Source organism: Conger conger, chromosome 12 (assembly GCF_963514075.1).
Source record: "Conger conger chromosome 12, fConCon1.1, whole genome shotgun sequence".
Taxonomy (NCBI): Eukaryota; Metazoa; Chordata; class Actinopteri; order Anguilliformes; family Congridae; genus Conger; species Conger conger.
In genome coordinates, this window is record NC_083771.1 from 14233082 (window position 1) to 14254924 (window position 21843).

At 41.2% G+C, this 21843-nt stretch overlaps 1 pseudogene; it reads right to left on the reverse strand.

Moving 5' to 3' along the window:
- Positions 1 to 18548: 18548 nt before the first annotated feature.
- Positions 18549 to 21843, reverse strand: part of LOC133141502 (uncharacterized) — a 50182-nt pseudogene continuing 46887 nt past the window's right edge.

Genomic DNA, 21843 nt, shown 5'->3' on the forward strand with positions numbered 1-21843 from the left:
CACTAGGCGGTGGTAGTGCCAATATATACTGCTCACCAACTAGTCTGGGAGCCCCAGAGGCAGAGGCGAGATGCTTAAGACAGCTAACCCTCCATGCGTTAACTAAACACTCATGAGCCAATACACGCTTGAGGAACAATTCACAAGCAAGCACAAAATGTATGGATGTCTAAGCTATGGTATCACATGCAGTACATCCAATGACTATAGCCTGCTTCCAGTAGGCCATACTTTACCCCAGTCTGAACGTGTGCAGCTCCCTGGTACTAACACTATAATTGTGCTTTGTGACTGGATACCTCTGCATCCTAGAGGTTCACAGTGGCAACCCTGAGGATCGTAAATGTCCTACGTCTCAGGGGGTAAAGATATCTGCTGAGCCCCTGAAATCTGGGGTAGGGCACATCCCCATTTGTGGAGGACAAAGCAGTGGGAATAGAACCCAGCCTGTCTGCTTGGTTCTTTTCCTCCCTGATTGCTGCTTAGCCAGGAGAGAGTTCAGCTCTGCACGCAGCACTTCTGTATGTTTGGAGTCTGACACTAGAAGCGGTAGCTGCCCATGTCAGGGGAGGAGTACGGCAGACTGTGAACTCTAATCTGTCCACCAAGACCAAGGGGCTCACCCCAAGTGCCGCCCATGCTGCACGCAGAGGAGTGAAGCGGTGACAGGCAGGGTTCATGGGGCCGACTTTGGCTCAGGCAGTAAGAGCAGTCGTCTGGCAGCCACCTGACAAGGTGGTGGATGTCTTGCATGGCAGCCAATCGGCGTGAGTGTGTGTATGAATGGGTGAATGAGAAGCATAAATTGTACAGCACTTTGAATAAAGGCTGCGTGATGTACCTGAGACCTCACGAGCACCGTGGTAGGCTTTTTGGGCCTGTTGGAGCATCCTAAAAGCATCCGGCCCAAACATGGCCGAAGCCTCAATGGAAGTGATACTCAATGTTTATTCTATTGCTTCCTGACATAGTAAGTCACACAATTATAGACCTTCTTCCCTCCATTTTATCTGACGGGGAGAAGGCGCACAATCAGGGCTCCACCAGAAACCGCCATCACTCGGTCAGCTGGTGCGGTGCCGGCATTTTCCAGGTTCTCGCTGAGCCAGAAATATTCCTCAAGCTTTTTCCAGCTAACCAGGTCATCAAACTCATTAGATTCCTTTGCTCAAGGACACTTTGACATTTTTGCTTCGACCAGGAACCTTCTGATTACCAGACAATCGCTGTACCACTCAGCTAACATTGATCTTGCCAAAATAAAAACCGTGCTTCTAATGCCGATACACGTGGCTCACTAACTAGTCTGGGCTGGAGGTGGTGGGAGGGGCCAAGCAGAGAAACACCCGGAAGTATGCAAACTGTGTACAAAGTGCTTTCTGCCCATAGACTTAATGTAAAACCGCCTGCTGATTTAGCAACTGAAGAAAAGCTATGAGGTCCTTAGAATAGATCAATTTAGAATAAATCTCATGTGCTATATATTGTACAAAACCTCTGCATCACATACCACATTTCGAGAGTAAAAATTCACCATGTGGTGTTCTATTGGAGAAGGCTCTGCAAATTAAATCCTGAAATGTAACTGAAGCAGACACAGTTCTGGGTCCTGATTCCATGAAATCAAAAGTCTTTTCATCTCTTATAGTATATTGCTTTTTTGTGTCGGAGGGCACTTTTGACCACTTATCTGAGCCTTTCTTTTGAACAACAATCTGCACAGGAGTAAAAGCAAGATCACATGACCTGCCCATCGCAGCCCTGTCCAGATCCAGGGACCCTGTCCATGTTTTGGTCATGCTGGCTGTCGCCATCATGGAATGACTTTTTCTTACAAACCCCTGTTGAATTTGACAGCTTTTCGATGTATGCAAAAAAAAAATCAGGGGTGGGAAAGAGGTTGGAAATTAACTGGGACCCACAATTTGAACTGGGACCCACAATATACAGTAGAACAAGTACATTAATATAGCATAAGTAATTCTGTTTTTTGTCACATTCAAGTTCATTCTGTGTGCCATGAATAATTCATCTCATTTTTCATAGATTTTCATACTTCTGTCTTGTCTTCAGTTCATTTTGGAAAGAAATTGAAAAATAAATGAAAAAATAAATTAATGAAAAAATACATTTTTCAAAATTTAAATGACGAGCCAAGTTGGGCTGAATGGCCTGTTGCTGTCTAACCTTTTTCAATATATTGTTTTATGTTTATGTAAAAATTGCCATCAACAAGTCTCTGGCATGTGTTGCCACAGTTATAAGGCTTTATCTAAGAGCAGAAAATATTTTATTTCAGTCTAAGGGTTAATGGCACAAAGAACACAAGAGCTGCACATGTGCCAAAGCACTCCAGAAGTCATCAGCGAGCGGATATAGTGCCAGTAGCTACATGCCTTTAAATTGCAGGGGCGCCATTAAATGCAAATCACTATGGGTCACACAGCTGGAAGACTGCCTGTTGCCATTTTAACCATTATGCACATTATGCTTTTTTTTCCTTCAACATCACAAATTATGTGCATAATTAGGAGTTCGTAATTCGTAATCATGATGTTCACCTGCTGCCACTTCTGGGTGTCATTATGCGTATAGGCTGTGACCTCACTGCGCTGTGACCTCTCCTCCCAGTGAGCGAGCCCAGCCGTCCTGCACAAGGGCTTCCCGCCAACACGCAGCTCTTTCAAGCACCAAGCACTGAACGAGGCATGGCATTCGCTTTTAAGGTGATCTGCCAGAGCAATGAAAAAAAAACACCTGAACAAATGTCCTGCAGGACCTGTCTGGGACACAGGATAGTGAGGAAAAACTGCCTGAAGAAATGTCCTGTAGGACCTGTCTGAGACACAGGATAGTGAGGAAAATCTGCCTGAAGAAATGTCCTGTAGTACCTGTCTGAGACACAGGATAGTGAGGAAAAACTGTCTGAAGAAATGTCCTGTAGGACCTGTCTGAGACACAGGATAGTGAGGAAAAACTGTCTGAAGAAATGTCCTGTAGGACCTGTCTGAGACAGAGAGTAGAGCAAAAAAACAGAATGAACAAATATTCTGTAGGACCTGTCTGAGACACAGAGCAGTGCAACAAATGTCCTGTAATTAAAACGGCAAGAGTTGTGGGCAGAGACTTAGCCACCTCCAGTTTGCTAAGTGATAGTCCCTTGCAGGCAACACTTCAGACCAGTCCAGTGATTAAAATAAGTCCCTTTGTTGTTTTTTTTTCTTAATTCTTCCTTATTCTTTTCTAAACATTTCCCCTAAAATTGTATTTCCAATCATCGATCAGCATCATGTCATATGGCTGCACACAAATTGCATATTGTATGAGAAAATACCAGGAGAGGAAATTCAGGAATCATGCACAAAAATCATATTTGTGAAATTGTCATGTTTAAAGAAACATTTACTTTACATTACATTATTGGCATTTGGCAGACGCTCTTATCCAGAGCGACGTACAACAAAGTGCATATCCATAACCAGGGATAAGTTCGCTGAAAGACCCTAGAGGGAAACATATCTACTACACAGATGCAGAGGATACTGAACACACATTTCTTTCCAAAGGTCATTACCCACGGCGGGCAATTCCAGTTGTCTAAGATCTAATTCAGTTCAAATCCAATTGCTTCTTATTCCAGTTTCCACTTCAAGAGATTGGAATTGGAATTCTCCCGTGGAAATATATATGCCTATTTTGTTCGATTAATAAGTATTGTTCTCGGTGAGCGGTGACACTAAGATCCCAGTCCAGAATATTAAATTATGCAAATCAGGCAGCTAAACGAATCGTGGTGTTCTTTATTGCATTGTTTTCTGATGTAGCCCACTGAGGGGAGTGGGGCTAGATGCCTTCTATACCGTTGACCAAGCTTGTTCATTGAGCACACCTGAATCAGATTTTGATGGCCCAGCCATCCGAAAGAAGGGCGTGTACCGGGCTTTGGACGTGAGGAGGAAGAACTTTTTGTGAACTGTAGCGGGTCATTGGATGATTTGAGGAAGACCTCATTTTGCACACAGTGACTGTTTAGTGTCAGGCTCATTTGGCTGTCTCAGACATCTGATGGCACTACAGTAGACATGACAAAAAAATAACGTTCGCGTCCACTTGGTGGCACTACAACTGGCATTTGAATTTGCCAAATGTAAACTCTTGCCCTGTGTGCCATATTACATTTTTAGATATTTTCATTTGACTTTTTTTTTTTTTTGGCGATGCTTTTTCTGAGAGAAAGTCATTAAAAATCAATCACACACTTTCTCTAATGCTGCAAAGAAGTGCTTGTGATCACACCGAGCATCCAGAAACCTGTGATGGCAAACGTTGACAAGGAGATGACACACTGAAAATCATGAAAAATAAATGCTGTGTTGCAGATGATCCCAATAGCAGGGACACACACACGAGGCGGAACAGGTGTTGTGTTAGCTTGAAAATTATGGCTTACTCTGAACTCGTTTGTGTGTGTGTTTCTTGCGATTCTTTACGCCATTAACAAAAGCATTTACAGCGGTAGGGACCGTCCTAGAATGCAGGAGCTGTGATTGCTGGGAGATTTATAGCAAGGGTGACAATGCACAGCGGCAGCACAGAAAGGGCTGCTGACCTGCAGCACTCCAGCAATGCCACATGGGAATTAGAAATGAATGTAGCGTGCTCTAACAGTGGTCCGGCGGGTAGCAGCGAGGCTCCCATAATGCCTCTGCACGCTTGCTGGCCTCGAAACTCAGTCCAGGAAGCTGTGCGGAGTTACCTTTCACACTAAGCATCTTTGTGACAGTTTTCTGTAAAAAGCAAATTTAATTGAATTTAATTGAATTCAGCAAGCAAGCTCTCGTTAAATTGTAAACAGTCCTCTGTATACAATATTACACAGTGCAGTCCATAAGTATGGACAGTAACACATTTTTGGTTGTTTTTCTTTCATTTGAGGGTTTAACATCCATGTTGGGTGAACCGTGTAGCAATTACAGCCCTTTTTATACATTTTTATAGATAGTCCCTCGGTATATATATATATATATCCCTCCATTTCTGAGATATTCAAACCGCTCTGTCTGACACCAACGTCAAAGTCACTTAGATCACATTTCTTCCCAATTATGACATTTGGTCTGAAAAACAGCTGAACCTCTTGACTATGTCTGCATGCTTTTATGCATTCAGTTGCTGCCACATGATTGGCTGATTTGATATTTGCATTAACAAGCTGGTGGTCCAGGTCTACCAAAATAAGGTGCTCAGTGAGTGTATACTCGTAGCTCATCTTCCATAATAAATTATATGGAGTGTGAGGTCTTTCTCACAGTTTATATGAGTGAGAAGGCTAATTTCCGCCCTCTCAAATGTTGCTTGTTTTCTGTGAGCATTAAAAAAGAAAACAAACTAACATGCAAAACAAGCAGCAGGTAACTGCTATTCAAGGCCAATTACAGACAATGCACCCACAACAACTGCTGATGTATGCAACTCAACTTGGTTGCTTAGTAATGTAATTATACTCATTCAAGAGGTTTGTTTACAACATTGACCACATCCGCAAAACACATCCTCTTCAATTCCCATACAGTATAACCAGCACCGCAGACAGAATAAAATGTGCAAGCTGTATACTGCACCAGTGAACTCCAATGTAAAATTTGTCAAAAGCATGCAGACGAGAGAGAGAGAGAGAGAGAGAGAGAGAGAGAGAGAGAGAGAGAGAGAGAGAGAGAGAGAGAGAGAGATTTTGTTAGACTATGTTTTGTTGGAGCATGTAACCTTTGTTGTCTGTATCAGTGGCCTTTACATTGGAATGGAATTACACTGACACAAATCTAATGTAATACATTTAGTTTATAGTATGTACATATTTAGTGAACTTTAAAACAGTATTTAGTATTTTAAGCATATACAAGTAATGCCATTTAATTCACTCTTGGCATAATTCAAAATCATACGGAAATAAATCATTTTTGAAGCTTTATGAATTGGAAATTAGTATAGTTCAATGGATATCAACTATGAATAAAGGCTGAAGGTAAAAAAAAATCCAGTTCCAGAACATAAAATGTGTTTCTGTGTGTGTGTGTGTGTGTGTGTGTGTGTGTGTGTGTCTGTACACATTAAACACATTCAGATTATAAAACCTCTGGGGTCAGTAATCGAAAGGCACGCTGTGACTAATAGTCCAGAGCTGCTTTAAAGCTTATGATATCGGCTTTAAATGTCAATGCAGCTTAAAATGACCCCATAATGCACCCATACACTCAGTGGCAACTTTATTAGGTACACTTATCTAGTACTGGGAAGCCCTTTTGCCTCCTGAACAGCCTGAATTATTTGAGGCATAGATTCGATAAGGTGCTGGAAACATTACTTACAGATTTTCCTCCATGCTAACTCAGTAGCATCATGCATGCAGATATTTGGGCCACACATTCGTAATATGAACCTCCCATTACACCACATCCCAAAAGTATTCTTTCTTCTTTTTTTATATAAATTTTTTTTAAAAGTTTTTTTCTCCCAAATTAGTAGCCAATTGTACCCTGTCTAGTCCAGTGTTAGCTAGGGATACACCGCCTACACCGCCTACACCCCATCCCTCAGCAGCCTGGATGGATCAGGTGATCCTGAGAACAATGCGCCTGCCTGCTCCAAGACTGTGATTCCAAGGCACCCAGGGTGCTGTTGTATGTGGCGACATGGCTCAGGCAGTAAGAGCAGTCGTCTGGCAGTCGGAGGGTTGCCGGTTTGATCCCCCGCCCAGGCTGTGTCGAAGTGTCCCTGAGCAAGACACCTAACCCCCAAATGTTCCTGATGAGCTGGTTGGGGCCTTGCATGGCAGCCAATCGCTGTTGGTGTGTGAGTGTGTGAGTGTGTGAGTGTGTGTATGAATGGGTGAATGGAGAAGCATCAATTGTACAGTGCTTTGGATAAAGGTGCTATATAAATGCCTGCCATTTACCATTTACCATTTACCATGTGGCGATCTCACTAACCCCTCTTAAGGAGTCTTTCCCCCAGAGCAGCAAGCCAATTATATATACCAAATTCTGACTGTACTATCTGCCCGTGATAGCGGACATTGAGACTTTTCAGAGGCAACATTTTTTAGTTGTCTAGTTTTTGTGAGCTCATGCTCCTCTGCCTGTTCTTAGCTGACAGAAGCAGAACTCGGGATGATCTTCTACTGCTGTCGCCCATCTGCTTCAAGGTTCAAAGCATTGCTCGTTCAAAGATGCAATTCTGCACTCTCTTGTAAACAGCTGATATTTGAATAGGTGATACTTATAGCAAGTCATTTTTAAATTGAAAATACTTTATTTACTTCTCTTATTTGCTGTTGTGAATGACGCCATGGGCATGGGACTTATTTTATTTTTATAAATAGCATACTTGTGACATTTTTTAGTTATTGTAATTCATATATATACAGTATTTATTCCCTTTTTAATAGATTATTTGTTTTTTAATCATTTATGCTTATCTCATTAAAATACATAGTGAAAGGGTGCATGCTCATTGCGAGCCGCGACGTCACCGGTTCGAATCCGACTGTCTGACATTTGTCGCATGTCTTCCCCTCTCTCTCGCTTCCATTCTTCCTGTCTCTCTACACTATACTGTCCAATAAAGCTGAAAAAGGCCGAAAAAATATCTAAAAAAAAAAAAAAAAAAACATAGTGAAAGATCAAAAGTCTGGGCTTTGGACAACAAAGCTGTGAGATTATGTGGCAAATTTAAACTGAAATTGATTGAGAAAGCTGGTCAAAATGATGTTAACATATGACGGCATCTGCCCTGTGTCCAAGTGCCCCGGTGCGGCTTCTAATGAGAACGATGAGAACTGCAGCCCTCTCGTCTCGAACGCTCCTCGCGCAGATAACTGTGTGAATCCGTTCTCTGCATTCTCATTCCCCCGTAATCCACGAGTGAGCTCCACCAGTCACAGTGAACTTTAAACACAGTCAGCTCAGACCTCCCCCCGCTCGGCTCATCGCCCGCCCCCCTGCTGTGGCGTAAAAATATATTTCTCCTGCGAAGACAGGTGGGGCAGACGCGTGGCTCCGTCCCGGCTCAGCGGGGCGGGGAGATCCGCGCTCCCGCTGTACCATTCTACCTAATCGCCCGATTAACCGATCGGGCCTCTAACCAGATACTCGCATCCACGGCAACGCCAAATTATCCAGGGGCGCCTCAGCGGGGTGCCCCTTATGCAAAGGCAAATAAAGCGTAGCCATGGCAATCAGGCACCTGGAGGGGCCTATGAGAGAGAGAGAGAGAGAGAGAGATTGTTTTGTTGGGGTATGTTCCTGAGTGTGTAACCTATGTAGTCATAAGCGCCCCTTACATTGAAATGGTCAGCGATAATTATTTTCCATTCATTGTTGCACCTACATTTATACGTAGATGACAGAACACAAGCTAACATGAACAAACACCAATGTGGAAAGGCAAATCTCCGACGTGCTACAAACCAGCTAAAAAAAGAGGATCAAATAGGTGCTCGACAATCAGATATAATACATGAGACTCTTTAACCGGATAACAGGGACTAGCCTGAAATAAGAGACAGTGGCACACACTGAGCTCAGAGAAATGCTCTCTGCGGACACTAATGGAGGAGACCGACATTTAGAAGTCAAATGAAGTGTTCCTCAGAGTAAAAAAAAAAAACATTGTTGACTCTGAGGAAGACGTCATTTGACGTCAGTCTCTCCTATCCATCACACAGAGGGAGCTCTCCAATATCGGCCTCGTCCCTGTGAAGTTGTCTGGGTAAGGGGTCTCCTATTATATATAAACACCACACACAGTTGTTTTGTATTCTGTGTATATGATTTTTCTATATTTGTCGTAATTTTTCAAGCTTTAGGCAATATATATCAATGTACATCATTTTAATGTATTAGACAGAGACAAAGAGAGACAGAAAGAGATAGAGGTAGAGAAGAGAGACAGAGAGGGATGGAGAGGAGAGAGAGGCAAACAGAGTGTGCGTGAGAGAGAGAGAAAGAGAGAAAGGGAGATAGGTGGAGAAGAGAGACATAAAGGGATGGAGAGGAGAGAGAGGCAAACAGAGTGTGCGTGAGAGAGAGAAAGAGAGAGATAGAATGGGGAGAGACAGAGAGAGATGGAGAGGAGAGAGAGTAAAACAGACTGTGCGTCAGAGAGAGAGGGAGAGAGAAGGGGGGAGAGACAGAGAGTGCTCATTACAGGCTCAACCTGGAAACTGGGAGGCTGGGAGCAGGGCTCTCATTCACTGACAGATTCCACCTGGGAATTTCCCGCTGATTAAGAGGGGCTTCATTCATCAGCTGGTGATTCACCCAGTGCACAAGGATGGTTTTCCCACTGCTCCTGCTGGGATGATCCAAGCAGGAGCTGGGGAGGTCCAACAGTCTTACCCAGGATTCAGTCAGGTTCAAGCTCTTTACTTTAGGTTTTTTTAAATCTATTTTTTAGTTACATTTTCCCTGATCAGTATGCTCCATTCTCTTGCCAGATCAAACCATTATGAGCTGCACTGATCTAAGAGCATTATTGTTTACTATCTCAGGAGGTTATGAAGCTCTGTGACTGGTAGCCTTGTACTGTCTTCCCCAAGAAACACAGATTTGTTATCTGGCCATTAGTGTATAATATGGTTGTACTTTTGCCATTGACCGTGTGCCATCTCCCTCCCCATTGAATCATGCTGGAGCTCACTTGTCCGTTCTTTCTGCTTAGTGTTAAAGTCCAAGTATGCTCAAACTGAAACAGAATTTGTTTTGTGAATAACTAACAAAACAAACAAAAAAACAAAAAAATAGTATTTTGAGTCAAAAGTGTACAAGTAGTAGTAGTGTTCACAAGTAGTTCGCAAACTTTCCACTGTCTGAAATTAGTCCATCCAAATATCACACGGTTGGTTGTGTCATGGTCCTTGGGGCAGAGTTCAACTTTATTTTCCTGTTCATTTCATCACCGTTTTGTCCTGTAGTAGGTTGTGTCTAGATGGGATACAGGAGATTTTCAGAAGTGGTCTCTCTGCCTTATTCCTCATTCCAGAAACGGATAAATTATTTGGGCAGAAACGTAGCCAAATACAAGATTAGCTTTCCCCATGTAATGTATACTTAGTGAGCACTTTATTAACTATTTATTACACATATTTTAGGTCTTCTGCTGCTGTAGCCTATCCAGTTAGAGGTTTGACTCGTGTGTTAAGAGATGCTCTTCTGCAGACCACTCTGTCTACGTTGACAATCTCATCCTATTCCTCTTACCGCTCTCATTAATAACACATTTTTCCCCGCAGAACTGCTGCTCACTGGATGTTTTTTTGTTTTTCACACCATTCTCTGCAAACTCTACAAACTGTTATGCGTGAAAATCCCTGGAGATGAGGAGTTTCTGAGATACGCAAGATCTCCCAAGATGTTCTTTTGCAGGAGGTGAATAGTCAGGCTGTCACTTCTCTTTTCAAAATTGGCTATAACTAATAAACAATGACAGCAGTATCTTTAAATTTTATTAACCCAGCACACCCGTTTTTTTTAACACAAGCTCAGAAATGACATACCCAAAAATAAATGCCTACTATTATTGAACCCTCCTGACTACAGCCATAATCCCAGTCTCTTCTGAAAGGCAACCCTTGAGCATTTCTTTTCCTGGCCTCTTCTGAATTTTAACCCTTTGGGGTTTCTTTTCCAAGAGTCAGAATTATTACAAAGTAACAGAAACTCAAACACAGTGGCATTTTCTTCACTTAAATAATTTCATTTTCAGTGAATACTCAGTGTGTGGCTAAGCCTGGTGGTCACAATGAACAATGAAGCCACAGCCATAATGCTGGACAAGTCCTGTATCACATTTTATGAGAATATCACCAAAAATGAGCATTGCTTCATTTAAGCTATGTCTAGGCAGGTTTCCAAAAGTCCATTTGGAGACTCCAAAAGAAGAATTGGTAACCAAATTATATTATGGATCTTATGAGGTATAAAATACTATATATTGTATACTAAATGCTGCTAGAAGAAGTGTCCTGAAATGTTCCTGAAAAAATGTGTGCTCACTTCCCCCCTACCAGTTACCCTCTCCCTACATATCCAGCTCCCTCTCCTTGCTCTCCCTAATGGTAGCAGCAGATCCAGATGATTGTAAAAATAACTAATAACATCTAGTATACAAATATATTGATTGAGGTTGTTGTCAAATACCCAACCCCCATCAGCATGCAAACACATCCAACAATTTCACATTCCATTTATTATTCAGAAATTATTATTCAGGCCTCCTTATTCATAATAACACTGAGTAATAATCAAATATTTTGAGAGTGTAATTAGATGCTGACTGATATAAAATGGGATAAAGTCACTGAAAATTACCTCTGATGTGAAGGTTTTACTGTCTTCCTATATTCACTCAGAGGAGTGATTTCCAAAGAATGGTTACAATTCAGAAGAGGCCAGGAATCTTCTATTTAGACTCAGACATAAAACATTTTTAGGCATAAAGTCTCATGAAATGCTTTTACCAGCGTCTATCGGTCTCGGTGTGTGTACTGGAAAAGTTATGGTTTACTTGTAAAAAAATGCAAGTTGGTTTATGCAAGCCTAGCCATTGGCTACACCATTGGAAATGTAATTTCATTAGCTGCAAGTCAGTCAACCATTCCTAAGCAAAAACATTGTTATTTTTATTATTTATGTATGGGTATAAGCTTATGTAGTTTGCATTATTTAATGTATAACAATGTTGCATTTTTTTTGTATGTAGGTCAGTTGTCATCTTCTGAAAACAAATGTCAATGACAATATTTTTGTTTGGAATTAAAATGAATTGCGTTAAATTGTTAATAAAATAATATTGAAAGTTAACCTTTACAGACACATACCATGAACTGTGAAATTGATAAGTGGTCTTATTTTTTCCACAAATGTAGGTCAGTCACCTTGGCATGGGCTGTGCTTGGGTTATATTCTGCATACAGTAGTCATGTATTTTTGTCATTATTTTTCTGGTCACACTTTAAATGACGTGTTGCTTATAAATGCACCATGAAGCACCTGTAAAGCATTCATAAACACAACAAAATAAACCATGCATAAGTACTTCATAAAGGGAGACACAACACCTTTTACACATCAAGCATTTTGCAGACACAGCTACTGAGAGGCTTGCCGGGATTACCTTCTCTTTACACATAACCCGTTTACACAGCAGGGTATTTCACTTAAGTAATTCAGACTAAGTGCTGAGCTCAAGAGCACAACGGTAGCAACCCCTGCTGTGAATCGAACCGAGGGCCCTGGAGCAGTCAAACTTACTATAGCTGCAGAAAGTGCAGCCTCTATACGACTTGAACAAATCAATTAATACATGAGTAAATACATAAATACAACAACATACCATGTGAGCAGAACACCTTGCTTCAGATGTGCTATATACACTCAGTGAGCACTCTATTTGGTATTTATTATACTTCTTTTTTAGACTTATTAAGTCTTCTGCCGCTGTAGCCTATCCACTTAGAGGTTTGATGTGTTGTGTGTTCAGAGATGCTCTTCTGCATACCACTGTTGTAATGTGTGGTTATTTGCGTTACTGTCACTTTCTTTGTCAGCTTTGACCAGTCTGGCCATTCTCTTCAGACCTCTCTCATTAACAAGGTGTTTCTGCCCACACAACTGCTGCTCACTGGATATTTTTTGGTTTTCACACCATTCTCTGCAAACTCTAGAGACTGTTGTGTGTGAAAATTCCAGGAGATCAGCAATTTCTGTGATACTCAAACCACCCTTTCTGGCACCAACAATCATTCCATGGTCAACGTCACTTTGATCATATTTTCTCCCTATTCTGATGGTTGATGTGAACATTAAATGAAGCTCCTGACCCAGGTCTGTATGGTTTTATGCATTGCACTGCTGCCATACGATTAGATAATCGCATGAGTAAGTAGGTAAGTGCTTAGTGAATGTATATAGGAATCAAACAACACTTTTTTTCTTTGAGAGGCTCACCCTCACTAACGCTTGTCATTATCACGGCTTGTTCCATCAACACAGAGGGTGGCCCCGTCTGTAATTGGAAGAGATGATAATTGCTCGGGATTAATACGTCTCCCTTGTTCAATTAGATAAAATGTGTGTTTTTAGCCTGCTGTTCCCCTTCAAAATTCATCAGAGTAAGAGGAACCCGCATGCAGCTCAAAGCCAACAATAATTTATTCATCTGAAAATCAGGAACATTAGAGTAGTCAAACTGACAGCTCCTGGAGAATATCGTTTCTGAGCACACTACGGATCTCGATTTCTAAAATGCAATTAACTTTCTGTCAGAGTAGTAACTCTTCATGGAACGTACTGTAAATCAACAGTAAATAGTAAATGTATTGTTTGTTTAAATGTATCATTGTTATTATTATTGGTGTTGTTATTACCATTGATTATTTCTTCGTGGGATGATTGTTCGCTGGAAAAAAACAAATCCTTTCCTTAAAAATAACATTTATAAAATCTCATTTTTATTTTAGTATTACAGTATTGTGCAAAAGTCTGAGGCATCCTACATTTTTTGGTCAAATTTTAGGTTCCCAAACAGAAATGTAATGTTACAAAAAATAAAAAGTGTGTTTCTTGAAGTAATCCAGTGATAAGCCACTTTTCAGTTGAAAATGTGATCTACTAAGACTAAGGTCTAAGAAAGTCTAAGAAATCACATAATTTTTTTTCCATTTGTTTTCCATTTTTATCAAATAAATAAAAGATTGATTGGTGGGCCAGGCTCTCCAATTCACATTGCAAAGTTTTTAAAGCAAGTTTAGCCCTATGCATTTTGCCCCCTTGTGGTTGAGTCATTAACGTCTGAAATTATTGTTGTGTTCTTATTTATATCATAGAAAAAACTGTAAAAAAAACACTGCTAAACAGCGATGCCAGATTCTCCGCCATCATGAACAGTAATTTTGATGCTTATCAGCCTCTTACTTGCAAAACAGGGCAATAAAAATCCATATTCCCCCACGCCATGCTCACAGTTTACAACCCTCACCTGGCCACCTGGCAAAAGACTCTATGCTGTTATTCTTGACAGAGGTGGATGCAACGAAACCAAGTACGAAACCAAGGGTGCTAATAATTATGGAACCTTGATTTTGGTGAAATCTGATTTTGGAAACATTTATAAGGATGTTTAGCTACCTTAGAAACAGTGCTACTTACTGGACAAACAGGGTTTTGGGTTATTGAATAATGAACATGTTATGTTTGGTTAGCTATAATTTATTAGGCTAATGCTCAAAGGAATTTAGTTTGTCATGAACATGGCAAAACAAAGAAGAGCTGTTCTTTAATTTGAATTGCTCCTGAACCATGCCATTGTCTCTCACAGCTTAAAAGGATACAACGTTAGGAAAAAAGATTTTGCTGTTCACAAAAATTGTTCGCTAGACATTATGGTGCATTGTGGCATACTTCTAGTGCTCAAAAAAATGATTTAAAGTTGATTGCTGAATTCAGGCACTCAACAAAAACAGTATTAGGGAGCCATTTTGGACACAGTTGTTAAAATGATGAAAGCAAGAATGATTTCCAGAAAGCTTTGTAAGGGAATAGTTGTATACTGTTACTATCCACCTCTGGCGGTTTAACAACCTTAATTTGTATCCCTGGCAACCTTAATGCATGTCCCTGGCTGGTTTGATGCTTTTTGGTTCTCTGCTGGAGGAGGACTAATTCAATTAATATTACCAATATTAAATATAAAACATGTGGCGAGTTTGGCTTTTTCTTTGCATTTTGTCACCATGTGCCACAGCCTTAATTTTCCCAGTAATTTCTATTGTCCCACAGTAAGGGACGCACAAGTATATACATGGAGTTCGAGTGGTTGTTCCTTTTCCTTCCTCTCTGTACAGAATAATGCAATCTCCCCCATATGCACTCCCACTTTTTCTCCCAGCACCAATCCATTAACTCTGGATTTATATAACACAACAAAGCCTTCATCCGAACATATTTTTCAACCGACCGTAGAGAAGCAAGAAGAATGAAGAACAATGGCGCATAAATCTTTTCCAAGTTTTTAGTTTTCAGGGTGCACGGGGGCATTTCAAATGCATCCTTTAGAATCTCGAGTTTGCTTTAAAAATTAATACAGAGTCAATGGGGAGTGAAGGAAGAATGGCTCATGATTATTGATACGGCCCATTACGTCTGGCGGCATCGCTTCATCAGACTTCATCTAACGAACGGCAGATCCCGACCGCGCATCTGAAAAACAGCAAACTCCAATCTCTGCGTCAGATACAACCCGCTAACCAATTTACAGGAGCCGTCTTTTTTCTTTGTACGCAAAACCAATCAATTCGACTGATGTTTATTCATACTTTGCATGTCTTGATTAAAATGTGCTCATTGACCAGCCAAGCATAAGGAATCGGTAAATATAGATTATTCATAATAATGAGTGTTGGTGAAATATATTTGTGTCAAACAACAAAGAAAAGATGCATACCAATGTGTATGTACACATGTGCCAATGTGTACATATGCATGCGTGTCCTCGCCTGTGTGTCGATTCGAGTGTGTGTGTGTGTGTGCTTGTGTGTGTGTGTGCATTTGGATGTGTATGTTCTTCTGCATACCCCAGCACTGGGTTTTGAGAGGAAGTGGCTTCCTGCACCGAATGGTCGAGCCTGCAGCTGACATTTGTATCTGCCACAGCTCTTCATGTGAGAACCGGAGGACAGAGACTCTCCGGGTATGTTGAAGAAATTACATAGGCTCCCAGCTCCCCATCTCTAACATAGTCTTGGCTCCCCTAACAGCATCTCTAATGTATCGCTATGGAAACATCACACCTTAAAGCTGAATTATGCTTCAGTGACAAAGTGTCTGCGATGTGTACATGGACAAAAAAATAGGCAATTTCAACAGTTTTCACGTAAAGCCGATATTTGATGTCCTGTACCCACAGATCTTCATAAGGTCACAGATGAACAGAAATGAAGACAAAAGGGCCCTGGTGTTGATACTAGTTTACTAAGCAACTTGTTTTTCTGAATGAAGATGATTTGTTTACATAGCTAGCTAGCAAAATGGACGGATTTGTGAAGAAACCGATTGCTACAGTAACAATGCACACTGTCGCTGAACTATAAATGTCGTCGGACACAGTTCTGTCTGTATACACTTTTGTTGAACAACACTTTGTTGCCGAAGGAGAAATCAGCCTTGACACTGCCTTTATATTTATGTTTCATATCTGAGCATTGAGTCAGAGGGTAGAGAGGGGGAAGGGTGATGTTCTGCTATGCTATGCCACACAGGTTTAATCCCCTCTCTCACGTTCTTTCGATGTTGTGAATTTTGAGAAACGCATCGGTGACCCGAGTCGAGAAATGAGGCATCGCAGTAGTTTCTGTCAATGACCCAGTTTATATGCAGATAAATAAAGGAACCACTGGTGCGTGAAATAGGGGGTGTGCAGAGACGGCATTATCTGTATCTGTTGAACCAGTATTTTGGTTCGGATACATCCCTAATCTGGGAGCTCAAACACTACAGTTCCTTCCACAAAAACATTGTATATGATTAGCCAGCCCAGTGGCTATCAAGGCCATTACATTACAGTTACTTAGCTGATGCTTTTATCCAAAGTTACACACAGTTGATTAGAATAAGCCGGGGACAATCCCCCTGGAGTAATGTGGGGCTAAAGGCCTTGCTCAAGAGCCCAACAGCTGCACGGATCTTATTGTGGCTACACTGGGGCTTGAATCGGCAACCTTCTGGGTCCCAGTCATGCACCTTAGCCACTAGGCAACATGATGCCCCAAAGGTATGGTATCCTCAAACACTGCCATTTAAATTATTAAACTGAGAGCTCTGCATGAAGATGTCCGCTGATATGGTACCAAAATGTTTTGTTTTGTTCTTTTGGAAAGGGCAAGTTCCAAAGTTCAGTAATTAACAGACTCTCTCTAGCCAAACTTGTACAGTAAAAAGTTACACTTGCATTGCTTTCCAAGTGAAAGTTCAGGGGAAATGCCACCTTAGTTGTGATGAAATGGAGCCCACAAAACACCATTCTTTTACACATGAATTTGGAGTGGGAGAGGACAGAAGACAACCGGTGGGAATGTTTTAACCACTCAAGTCGCATATGCAAGTTTTTCTCCATCAATCTGTTGTTGTAACAGTGCAATTTTCAATCACTATGGTAACAGGATATACCATTTGAAAGTGTTAAAACTCACGGTTCTATCTGAAAACCTATTTCAAGATGCCATTGCTTTAGCAATTTTAACAGTTCCTTTTTTTGTAACTTGTGGATGGCAAAACAATTTAATTTCAGTATCCTTTTCATGGGTCCAGCAAACCAAATGTATAATAATGCAATTCTAAAAACACACTAACTCAGAGAAACAATCAATAGATTCCACTGTAGATGTCCACTGTAACTCAGGATGAATTATCATTGTTGTCCATTTCGCCGTTGCATACTACAAGTACAAAAGTACTACATAGGAATACTATTATTCTACCTTTTGTATAGGCTCTCTGGAACAAGAACAGCCCATGTGCAAGCAGTATTGGTAATCCAGTTTCACAGTAAATGTGTGATCCCCATCCGTGAGCAAAAAATACAGTATAACTTCAGCTGAGCCTAGAACTGGTATTGAAGTAACAAATAAGAAGCATTTTAGCTAATGACATCTTTCATCTCTCTAGCCTCTCGAGTGTTCTCAAGTGAATATTTCTGAGGAAGACAGTGAAAACACCTTGGGTATTTTCATTGATGTGACCCCATTTTATATCAGTGAACATGAAAATACAGTAAGCATTATTTTTCAGTATGCTTTTGAAAAATAAATAGCATGTCTTTGATTTGTTGATGGGGGTTGGGTATTTGACAAAAATAGCACTCATTAGTATACTCATTAGTAAATTAGTATACAAGATGTTATTATTGTGATTATTGTACTTATTTGTTTAAGATGTTAAATAAATGTTAAATAAATTTTTTAATCTGATCCCCCCCAAAAAAATTGTAAGGTCAACAACCAAGTGTCACCCACTGGTTATCCATGGGCTAGTGAAAGGCGGTTTGAAATAGTAGAAGTCAAGTTTACTGGGGGATTTGGCTGCCATGTTAGGGTGTTTGGGGTTTGGCTGCCATGTTGGAGCCACTGCACAGTAGGGTAGCTGAGTGTGGCTTTACTAAGCGTGTGAGAGAGAAGCAAACAAAGGCGTTGTGATGTCACTACTTTGCGGAATTCCAAACGGCTCATTTAAATTCCCATTTGTGCAGATTTATTTGGGGACTGTACGTTTTGATACTTTCACAGTGTTTTTATAATACCTTCAACTCCTTTACAATCCACATCGTAATGGGATGGTCCTTTTGCATAATATGGGACTTTTAAAAAAAAGGCACATGGGGAGACATGCGATGAAGAAGAAAATGCCGATAGCGACTACATTTCCTTGTGAGAAAAAAATGGAGCCAAACATAGTGATGCTCATGAGCACCGTCTCTCAGCATGACCAGGAAAACGAGCTTCAAAAAAGAAGCCTGGTTTTGGTCGCTTGCTCCAGGTCCGCAGAGACCCTCCCGGAGATGGTGCTCAGATGTGGCACCTCGTGAGGCGACGAATACAGCGATTCCAAGACCGCACGCCGCGACGAGCTCACGGAACCCCACCGGCCGCTGAGCGAGACGCATCGCTACGGGAGAGGGATCTCGGGGAGTTACACCCACGTCTCCCTCCATCTCTCTTTGCCTCGCTTATCGCTCTGCATCCGCATACAATGGCATGACGCATTGATGAATTACAGCCACCCAGGAGAGGAATAGGGAGTCTGCTTAATTACTGGCTTTCCCAGAGCCCCTCATTATTAATATGTCCTGCTGGGGGAGACCGTACCCTTCACCCTCAGGGTGGATATTAGCGGACTCCAGCCGGGCTCTGCAGCAGTTAAACATTCGGATCCTTTGTAATTACCTCTCGGAGGATTTTTGAGGGTGCACGGTGTGCAGGGGTTCGGCTCTGTTTCTGCGTAGGACACCATACAGACCATACAGAAGGTAGGCCATGCACCTGGAGGAAGAGGGAAATGATCAACACACTGCAGATCAACCCCCTCTGCCCCCCCCCTCCTCCCACCCTCCTTCCAGCAATGCTCCAGAGCTCAAGGATACCCGATGCATTAGGGCCATACCAATGGAGAAATAAATACGGGATTGTAACAGGTAGCAGGGGGTCTTGTTTTCGTAATGGCAGCCCAGCAGGAGGTGCCAGGATTCAGATCCTTTTAATATTCTCCCCTGATGGGAGGGAAAGCTACACGATGCCTAGAATTGCCTGAAAATCAGTCGAGAATAAGACCACGCCACAGAGACTTTAGTGCAAATGTCATCGACTCAGTTCATTCATTCATTCATTATCCTAACCCGCTTATCCTGAACAGGGTCGCAGGGGGGCTGGAGCCTATCCCAGCATACATTGGGCGAAAGGCAGGAATACACCCTGGACAGGTAACCAGTCCATCGCAGGGCACACACACCATTCACTCACACACTCATACCCATGGGCAATTTAGACTCTCCAATCAGCCTAACCTGCATGTCTTTGGACTGTGGGAGGAAACCGGAGTACCCGGAGGAAACCCACGCAGACACGGGGAGAACATGCAAACTCCGCACAGAGAGGCCCCGGCCGACGAGGATTCAAACCCAGGACCTCCTTGCTGTGAGGCGGCAGTGCTACCTACACTGCACCATCCGTGCCACCAGACCAACTCAGTTGTGAAAATTAAATACAGAAAAATAGATCAATTAAAGAAAAAAAGGGAGCTTGTTTATGGACACTGCACACTTTCATTTGTCACTATACAAGGTCAAAACGTTCAAACATGATGAGACCACACCAATTTTCTGCAGAAGAATTTGAGTTACTCCACCAAAGATTGATTGTTGAACCATTCCTAAACAAAGACATTGTCATTTCTATTATTTATTTTTTAGTTTACATTAGTTTACATTTTTCACTGTATAATACCACTGCGTATTTTGGCCAGTTGCCATTTTATGCAAATAAATGTTCTGAATGACAATATTTGTTTAGAATTAAAATCAACTGTTCATTTTCATAAACATCACAGAAAGAAGAACAATGACTTTCCAAATCCATTTTTCCAAATCCTGCTTCCAGTTTCAGTCCTATTCGATTCTGAAGGGTTTTGTACCCAAAGTCCAACAAAACTTCTCCACACTCCCAAAACAAACTATAGTTTTTTTACATTTTTAACTTAGGTATGTTGTTAACAATATTGAAAAGACATATCCAGTCAAATGATTGTAATGAAAGTTACATATATGATTGTAATATTTATTTATTGACTTACTTATATTAATTATTACCTCATTTTTTACTTTGTCATCCCAATAAGCGCACCATTAATATTAAAATATGAATGTTAATGTATTAGTATGCATGACTGTCTCCAGCTTCTTCTTTTTTTTCTTTCAATTTTACTGCTCGTACTGAATGTACAGTTCTAAATTATATAGTTTTAGACAGAACAAACAAGATAGTTGATACCCTCAATGGTTTCTCCCTCAAAGCCTCAGGGCATGAGACTTACTCAGGGAGTGCCGTAATAACTTAATTACTATTCTAACTGAAAAGAGGCGAATGGGTCATTACTTGGATCTCAGCCTCCTATAGCGCAGTCGAGATTGATCCTGTGCAATAATAATGATGGAAGCTGAGCCCATTTAATTGTAAGCCAAACTTAAAAAGGCATAACAAAGTTAAGACTGCTCAATACCCCCGGTATTCAAACAGCACTTGTTGTCCCCCACCGAGTTTGACCTACCGTGAGTAGCCAGTGAGCCGGGAACTTTTTTCAATATGGAGCACCTCTGTCACAGGTCTAGCACGTAATGGTAAGTCAGTTATTTCATGTCAAAGCATTCTTTTTTTATTTTTTAGGATTTTTTCTCCCAATTTGGTAGCGAATTGTTCCCCGTCTAATTCAATTAGAGCTAGTATTAGATACACCGCCCACACCCCGTCCCTCATGCTGGTAACCGTGATTCCGAGGCGCCTGAGGTGCTTTTTGTGCGGCAAACTACTAACCCTGCCAAGTCCCTCCCCCTGGAGCAGCGAGCCAATTATGCTGCTCCACGTGAGCCGGCCAAACTTGGCTTTTGGCAGGACCAATAATCGAACCCCGGTGTGCGACTGCAGCAAACTGCAATCGCAAGTCTGCTGCACCTTAGCCTATTGCGCCACCACAGCCCTCAAAAGCATTCATTTATTTTGTTTAGCCAACATGAAATGGCTGGACTACATGCTGGTCCAAAAGAGGGCTACGCTGTTTTGCTTGCCTTCATCAGCATTGATTGGCTAACATAACTAACGTAACTAATGTATCATAAATACACTGGTTATAAAAAAGTAAGATGTAGGCTACAGTGCAATGCCAAGGTTTAACTAATCCTTGGGGGATGCTACATGTTGCTTATCTTAGGATATAGGCAATACAATTTAATACATTTAATTCATAACTCGTGATCATTAAAACAGGTGGTCTCATTGAGATTAAGATCTCTTTTCCAAGAGAGCCTGTTACAATTAAAACATATAACAATATAAACAGACGAAGATACTATATCTCAAATGTATATAATGTTTGTTTTCAGTTAGAAAGTGTTTCTGGGTGATGTAATAAAAGAAACTCACACAATATGTAAATGATATATCTGGCAAGGATATTTATTTGGGTTGACATCTGTGGAGGCTCTGAATTTTGAGATTCAAGAACTTTATCAAGTTTTACAGTACATTGA